Source organism: Sceloporus undulatus, chromosome 1 (assembly GCF_019175285.1).
Source record: "Sceloporus undulatus isolate JIND9_A2432 ecotype Alabama chromosome 1, SceUnd_v1.1, whole genome shotgun sequence".
In the NCBI taxonomy this organism is placed as follows: Eukaryota; Metazoa; Chordata; class Lepidosauria; order Squamata; family Phrynosomatidae; genus Sceloporus; species Sceloporus undulatus.
This window is the reverse complement of record NC_056522.1, coordinates 360,006,944-360,014,956: the sequence shown is the minus strand read 5'-3', so window position 1 is coordinate 360,014,956 and position 8,013 is coordinate 360,006,944. Positions and strand designations below refer to the sequence as shown.

The 8,013-nt window shown below is 42.9% G+C and overlaps 1 long non-coding RNA gene across 1 annotated transcript; it reads left to right on the top strand.

Moving 5' to 3' along the window:
- The first annotated feature begins 388 nt into the window (after nucleotides 1–388).
- LOC121919764 lies at nucleotides 389–5,963 on the top strand. Its single transcript, XR_006101577.1, has 3 exons — nucleotides 389–2,315; nucleotides 5,228–5,349; nucleotides 5,925–5,963. It is a non-coding gene; the product is annotated as an uncharacterized LOC121919764 (long non-coding RNA).
- Nucleotides 5,964–8,013: the final 2,050 nt, after the last annotated feature.

The window sequence follows — 8,013 nt, the reverse complement described above, 5'->3', positions numbered from 1 at the left end:
CTTTCAAAAGCCCCGCCCCCACTCTCAACTAGACAGGCCAACGGTTAGGCGTGGGCCACGCTCTGGACCAACTGAGTTCCTCTCTCGAAGGCCCCGCCCACTCTCTCCTAAACAGGCCGACGGTTAGTAGTCAACCACGCCCCTCTCATTCTCTCTCTCCCTCTCTGGCTGGGTCTCTCGGGGCCGCGGACCAATAGCGGAGTTCCTTTAAAAAGCCCCGCCCCCAGGGCAACGGTTAGGAGTGAGCCCCGCCCCTTTCCCCTTCTTCCTCTTCCCCTCCACGCGCGAGCGCAGCCTCGGAGACACGCCCACCTTTCCTGGTTCTAGTTAAATTGAGCGGAAGCGCTGCGACGGAGAAGAGCCGCTGCTGCTGCGAGGACGGGTGGCCCCGCCCACTTTTCGTGGCTCGGTCGCGAGAGGGAAAATTAATGGCGGCGCAGAAAGAGGAGGAGGAGGGGGTTGTGGTGGTGTCGTGTTCGCGGGGGAACTTCGACCTTCGGGTGTTGAAAGGAGGGACGGGAGGCTCTTCTTGGGTCCTCGGGGAGGTAGAAGGCGGTCGTGCCGTTGTTGTTGTTGCCGCAGTGGGCCTTGGGGTCTCTAGGTATAAAGTGAGGCTGTGGTTGTGGTTGGTTTGCCTTCAAGTCGTTTCCCATTTATGGCCACTCAAGGCAAAGCTATCCTGGGTTTTTTCTCTCTCAGAGGCTGAGAGAGTGTGACTTGACCAAGGTCGCCGGTGGGTTTACAAGGACGAGACGGGATTTGAACCTGGCCTCCAGAGCCATAGTGCCTCCAAGTCATTTTTTCACTTGCGGCGACCCTGAGGCGAACAGGGTTTTCTTGGCGGGTTCCTTCAGAGGCTGAGAGAGTGTGACTCACCCAGTGAGTTCTCACGATGGAGCCCTAGCGCTCAAAACACACAGCCTGCAGTAGACCAAGAAATAATCCCGGTTTATACCACTTTAGCTGCTGTGGCATTCTGGGAATTGTGGTTTTATGAGACGTTTAGCCTTCTGTCGGAGATCTCTGACGCCACAACAAACTACAGTTCCACATCATTTTGGTTTGGCAGTTAAAGGGAGGTCAAAGGGTGTTGTTTCTGCAGCGCAGGTCGTGCTAAAAACACGGGTTTCCCTCATTGCGCAGAAGCACCTGCAGCAGCTCCGTTTCTCACACAGAACTGGCGCTTCTGGCCCCGGTTTCCAGAAAGAGAGCAGATCAGACACTGACTGCTCAGGATCAAGTCCTTCTTGTGCCTAAATGCAGAGGCATCTTCTGATAGTTCTAGCATTTCTACTCTGGTGTAAATCTTGTCTGGTTTCATTGGCACTGGCCTCTAGGTAAGCTTACCTGGGATTGCGACCAGAGGCCTAAATCCGACTGTTAGTCTTGCCGAAACTTGCCCATTTCAGTGGGAATTTGGTGATTGACTAATTTGGATTTAGGCTGGGTTGGGCAATGTGTGAAGATCCAGACGGGGTTGGACTGCAATTCCCATCAACCACACCAACAGGACCAATGGTGAGGAATGCTGGACATTGCTGTCCAATAACAAGTGGAGCGTCATCTGCGCATAATTTACTCTCATGTGTGTATATATATACCAGCACTACTCTCCCTTTTTGGTAAATAGGTTAGGATTACAGCCCTATCCACTAGCATTAATGTAAATTCCATTTGTTGCATAGACATTGCTAGATTGAAATAAGTAATTCAAAAGTAATTTGTTAAATAGATGTGAGCAAAAAGGCACCTTTAGCTAACATCCTGAAACCTAAATTGATGTTTTCTTGATGCTGAAAACATTTGGGCTCCTCTCCATCCTCTTAGAAAATATCGGCGTTATCAGAAATGCCATAAAAGAACAAGCATAGTTTGCTACGCCACAAAAAAGAAAAACAGTTCAAAATGTTTCAGCAACTAAGCATTTTCCAGAAAGTATTTGTTTCCCCCTCATTTCAAGGGAGTAAGTGTCTATTTATGGACCATGATTTGAATTAATAAATTTTTGTGGCAGATAGTTGGATTTGATTACTATTAAGGATCTTCTGCAAGGTTTTGGGAAAGTACAGTGGAATAACATTTATTTGTTTAAATAACTTGTTAAATTTTTAAAATTCAAAACAGGTCTCAGAGTGGCTGATGATCCCTGCCCTCAGTCTTTCCAATGTATAAGTTACAGCGCCCAAGGAAAGAAAGGGATGTGAGAAGAGGAGCAGAAATGCCAGCACAGGCACCACTTCTTGAAATTACTGTCCTTATCACAAACAACTTGGATGGAAATATTGCATTGAGCTGATGAAATGGCAGCTGGCCAGGTGACAGTTGGGGAGAGCTGTGCTCACATCAGCAGTCTTGCTTTCCTTCTCTTGCAACCTGATTGATAATTAAGCCTGCCTCTTTCCTCTCCAGGAGGCCATGTGCTGTCTATGGTTACATAGGAATAGAGAAGTGAGAAGTATTGTACTTCTACTGTGTCTGATTTTATTTTTATCCTGGGCTAGCTAGAAAAGTAAAGGTGAGATTATGGCTGCAAGGCAACTGGGCAACAGACTAGATATACAGGAAATGATGAGTCTGAGGATTGCAAAAGCAGCCGCTCTTCTGTTTGTAGAAGCACTCCCACTGTTGCCAGGACAGCCATGATGTAAGTAATGTCCAGGACAAGAAAGTTAAGGTACACATCATTGAATGGGGAGTGACCAGAAGGCTGAAGGTCATAGAAATAGAGTAAATAGTTGACTGTATTCCAATTGCAAGGAGACACTGTTTAGTAAAAATATGGGTCGAAAGATTCCCAGTAAAAAGTTCTTTCCAGGCCAAAGCATGCTAGAGTTGGGTTCAGGGCATCCTATTTTTGCATAAGAAAAGAGAGTACAAATTTATCTGGGAAATCTCTAGTTTAAAAAAAAATCAATATATCTGATACCTGTAACAATATACGGTATTTTCCCCATTTCTGTACTGCTTATCAGTGCGCTTAGGTACTCCCTAAGCGGTTTACAAGGTGTAAGCTAATTGCCTTCAACAATGTGGGTACTCATTTTAGCAACCTTGGAAGGATGCAAGCTTTAGTTGAGTTTGAGCCCCTGGCTGCGATTGAACTTGCAACCTTATGGCTGCAGTACAGGCATTTAACCACTGCGCCACCAGGGCTCTTATATACACAATTAGAGTGTAACAAAACCCAAATGCACAGATCATTAAAAGAAATTAAGGTATCCATTATTATACTGGTATACCTAAATTAATGAAGTAGCTTTGATGACAGAAATAACATTACAGAATAAGAATAGGTTGGTACACCACAAAAAAAAAAACCCGGTTCAAAATGTTTCAGCAAACATTTCATTCATAATTAATAGTATGCACATGTCAAATAAAACTACCAGGTCAGGTAAGTGTCACATAAGTAACCGAAAGCATTTTGAACCTTGTTGACATTGAAGATTTCTTTCAAATGAATCCAATGTGGATGGCTTTATCTCACAATCCTCCATATTTCCTATGATAATTTCATTTTTTGGTGACCCAACTTCACAATAAAGCATACACATCTATGCTTTATTGACAGGCTTAGGGGAACTGGTGAGACAGGCCTATCTGCTCTCCCTTTTCTCTGTTTTGCTGTTCATGCAAGTTCAGTAACTGTGGAAGCAATTGCTGTTTACCTTGAGTGTTATGGGAAGGCAGACATGGCTATAGTAAGATCTGCTACAGTAGAATACTACTCTTTTCTAGCTTATGTTTTGTTGTGAAGTCGAAGGCTTTCATGGCAGGCATCCATAGTTTTTTGTGGGTTTTTTCAGACTATGTGGCCATGTTCTAGAAGAGTTTCTTCCTGACGTTTCCCCAGCATCTGTGACTGGCATCTTCACACAAAGTTACGTTTTGTTTATTTCAGACATGTTGCTGCAATCCAGCACTAAGAGGACAAAAAGGCATTGTTGGGCAGGCATAAAAAAGCCATTGTCTAAAATGACTTTAGTCAGGCTTCTTTAGCTGACTTAAAAATGTACTTTGCAATTCATAAGTTTTTGTGCACTGGAAACAGTGGGCAGAAAATCAGTTGGGATTGTATCTGTTGGTACTGATTAAAAGTATGTTGTCAAAGATTTCTGATTCCTTGTTGTCTAACAGCAATAATATTAAAATCGCCCCTAAAATCAGCCTTGTTGAAACAGAATACAGGGGAGGGCTAGTGGGTTTTGTGTGAAAGGACTTCCAAATTTCTTAAATTGGGAATAATGCTGAGAGGCACCTTGTGCCTTACTTTTTAAATGGCTTGGGCCCAGGATTCCTGAAGGACCGCCTCTCCCCGTACATTCCGCCTCGCACCCTCAGAACATCTGGGCAGCAACTCCTGAAGGTGCCTGGGGCTAGGTTGGCTGTCACTGCCAGAAGATCTTTTTCCACAGCTGCCCCAGCCCTTTGGAATACGCTGCCCACGGAGCTCCGCTCATCTTCCACCCTGGCCCAATTTAGGAAGGGTCTTAAAACCTTCCTATTTAATCAGGCATTCCCCGACTAAATATCCTGTGGGCCTCCCTCCTCTCTCGTGGCCGTGAGGACGGGCTAAGGGGCTTTTTATTGTTTTTATGGATTGTTGTTTTATTATGGTTGTTTTTAATCTTGTATATTGTCTGTACTTCGGTGCATTTTGTTAGCCGCCCTGATCGTTTGGAAGGGCGGGGTACAAATAAAAATTTTATTATTATTATTATTATTATTTTTAGTATACATCAACTGTTTTGCACCTGGCTTTGGTTGATGGGCCTTAAATTTCCTACAAGCTTTGAAGTCTGTCCATGCCTGCACTGAGACAGTCTTGCTAAATGTAGTCTTTCAAAATGTTTTGACATACAGATCTGCTGAGCATAGCCAGGCATGATGGAAATGTTGGTCTGTGGCACTTGGAAGAGCATGCTTTGAGAACAATGTTTTTTCTAATGTTTTTTCTTGTTTTTGCTTTTGGGGAGGGGATTACCTTTTCCAATGCAGTTTTTCCAGATTGCCCCATCTGCTGATGCAGAATTCAAAAGAGATGCAAAACAGTGGCCATCAAACAGCACAATAGAGAAAGTTACCAACCAAGTTAGTAAAAGTGATGGGTGAGTTAGAGCAAAGGTGTTGTATAGGGACAACACAGTTCAACTACATGGATGGTGTGAAAGACAGCAACAGCTCTAATAAACTGACTTCAATTCTTTCCCCCCCTCTTTTTTTACAGGGTACCCTTGAATCCATTGATTTTCGGAGTCAAGAAGAGATTAAAGAAGTAGGCCCTTGAATTGTCACAAAGCAAAGAAATAGTCTATAGTGGATTTTGGTTTTGCTGAAGCATTCCTTGAAGTAAATAAAGCTGCATGCAAAATTGAGGGAATTATAAGAATTCAAGATATTTAAATGTAGAAATGATTGGTTTGAATCTTGCAGCTTAGTTGTAATCATGTAGCAAAATAGCATCTACAAAATTGCAAACACCCTCCTACTCATGTTTACCTAGACATTCAGCAGGACATGCTTCTAAATAAGCATGCTCTGGAAATTTATATTCCAGCCTATAAAAGACAGATGTATTAACCTAATTGCTACCCTCTCCCCCATTGGAACAGACCCACTGCCACTGAATCAGTTGGCACTAGGCAGGTCCTCACTTAAGCTGATTCAACAGGTCTATTCTAATTGAAAGTAGTAATTGGATTTTAAAAAGAAAATATTACTTAATTCAAGGGTGGATAACACATAGAATTGGAAGAGACAACAAGGACCATCCAGTCCAACCCCCTCCCATGCAGGAAGACAAGCAAATTATTATTATTATTATTATTATTATTATTATTATTATTAACTTTTATTTAAATTTATGTAAATTTACACAGCACTGTACATACAATCTTTTTAATTGGACGGCTCCTTGCCCTCAGGCTTACAATCTAAAAAGACACGACACAAAAGGAGAAGCGAGTGGTGGAGGGGAAGGGGATGAGGTCCAGCAGTTTCTCTCTACCTGACACTCCTGACAGATGGTCATCCAGCCTCTGTTTAAAAACCTCCAAAGAAGGAGACTCCATCACACTGATGGAGCATGTTTCACTGTTGAACAGCTCTTACTATCAGGAGGTTCTTCCTAATACGTATTGGGGTGGAATCTCTTGTATGAACCTGTTGCTCCAGGTCCTAGTCTCTGGAGCAGCAGAAAACAAGCTTGCTCCCTCATCAATATGACTCCCTTCATATATTTAAACAGAGATATCATATCACCTCTTGACTTCTTCTCCAGGCTAAACATCTCCAGCTCCCTAAGACGTTCCTCATAGGACATGCTTTCAAGACCCTTCACCATTTTAGTCGCTCCAGTTTCTCAACATCCTGTTTGAACTGTGGTGCCTAGAACTGGACACTGTATCCTAGGTGGGACCTGACCAAAGCACAATAAAGTGGTGCTATTACTTCTCTTGATGTTGACACTATACTTCTATTAAAGCAGCCCAAAATTGCTTTGGCCTTTTTAGCTGCTGCGTCACACTGTTGACTCATGTTCAACTTCTAGTCTACTTGGACTCCCAGATCCCTTTCACACGTAGTCTCGTTCAGTCAGGTGTCCCCCATCCTATATCTGTGCATTTCATTTTTCCGCCCTAAGTGCAGTACCTTACATTTCTCCATATTATTATTAACCTTTATTTATATAGCGCTGTAAATTTACACAACACTGTATATACAATCTTTTAATTAGACAGTTCCCTGCCTTCAGGCTTACAATCTAAGAAGACACAACACAAAAGGAGAAGAGAATGGTTGTGGGGAAGGGGATGAGGTCCTGGAGTTCATCTCTCCCTGTGAGGCCTGGACCAAGGCAGATGGACTGGAGGGCGGGCTCTGTTTCTTAAGGATAGGCCCGATGGCATTGGGGAGGCCTGATGGCATTGGCCCACCTTCTCTTCCCCTCAGAGGCCAGGATGGAGTTGGATGCCTTCTGGGAAGGGCTCTGTTCCTTTAGGGAGGCCTGATGATATTGGCCCACCCTCTCTATTAAATTTCATTTTGTTAGCTTTGGCCCAGCTTTCTAGTCTATTCAGGGCATTTTGATTTTTGATCATGCCCTCTGAGGTATTAGCTACTCCTAATTTGTTATCTGCAAATTTGATAGTGTCTGATCCTGTATAAAATGTAGAATCATAGAATTGAAAGAGACCACAAGGACCATCCAGTCCAACCCCTGCCATGCAGGAAATCTAAAAGCATCCCTGACAGATGGCCATCCAGTCTCCGTTTAAAGACCTCCAAGGAGGGAGATTACACTACTCTCCGAGGAAGTGTGTTCCACTGTAGAACAGCCCTTACTGTCAGGAAGTTCCTCCTAATGTTGAGGTGGAATCTCTTTTCCTGCAACTTGCATCCATTGCTTCGGGTCCTAGTCTCTGGAGCAGCAGAAAACAAGCTTGCTCCCTCCTCAATAAGACATCCCTTCAAATATTTAAACAGGACTATCATATCACCTCTTAACCTTCTCCAGGCTAAACATTTCCAGCTCCCTAAGTTGTTCCTCCTAGGGCATGGTTTCTAGATCCTTCACCATTTTAGTTGCTCTCCTTTGGACATGCTCCAGTTTCTCCACATCCTTTTTAAATTGTAAATTGAAAATGAAAAAAGGATTATTTAAAAGAAATGATTTTGATGAAATATGGAAAAAATTGTTGAAAAAGTATTAGGAAAAGAAGATGGAAAATTACCTTCACGAGATGAGTTAAAATTTTGGTTGGATTATATGGATGAGAATGGCTCCGGGAAAGGGGTGCACTGAGGTGTTTTTAATATAAAATAAATAAAGTGTTAAAGCTTATTTGGAGATGAAGAAACTGTAACATTTTGTATTGTAAAACTTAAAAATATTAATTAAAAAATTGTGATACCCAGAACTGGACACAATATTCCAGGTGGGGCCTGACCAGAGCAGAATATAGTGGCACTATTACTTCCCTTGATCTAGACACTATACTTTTATTGATGCAG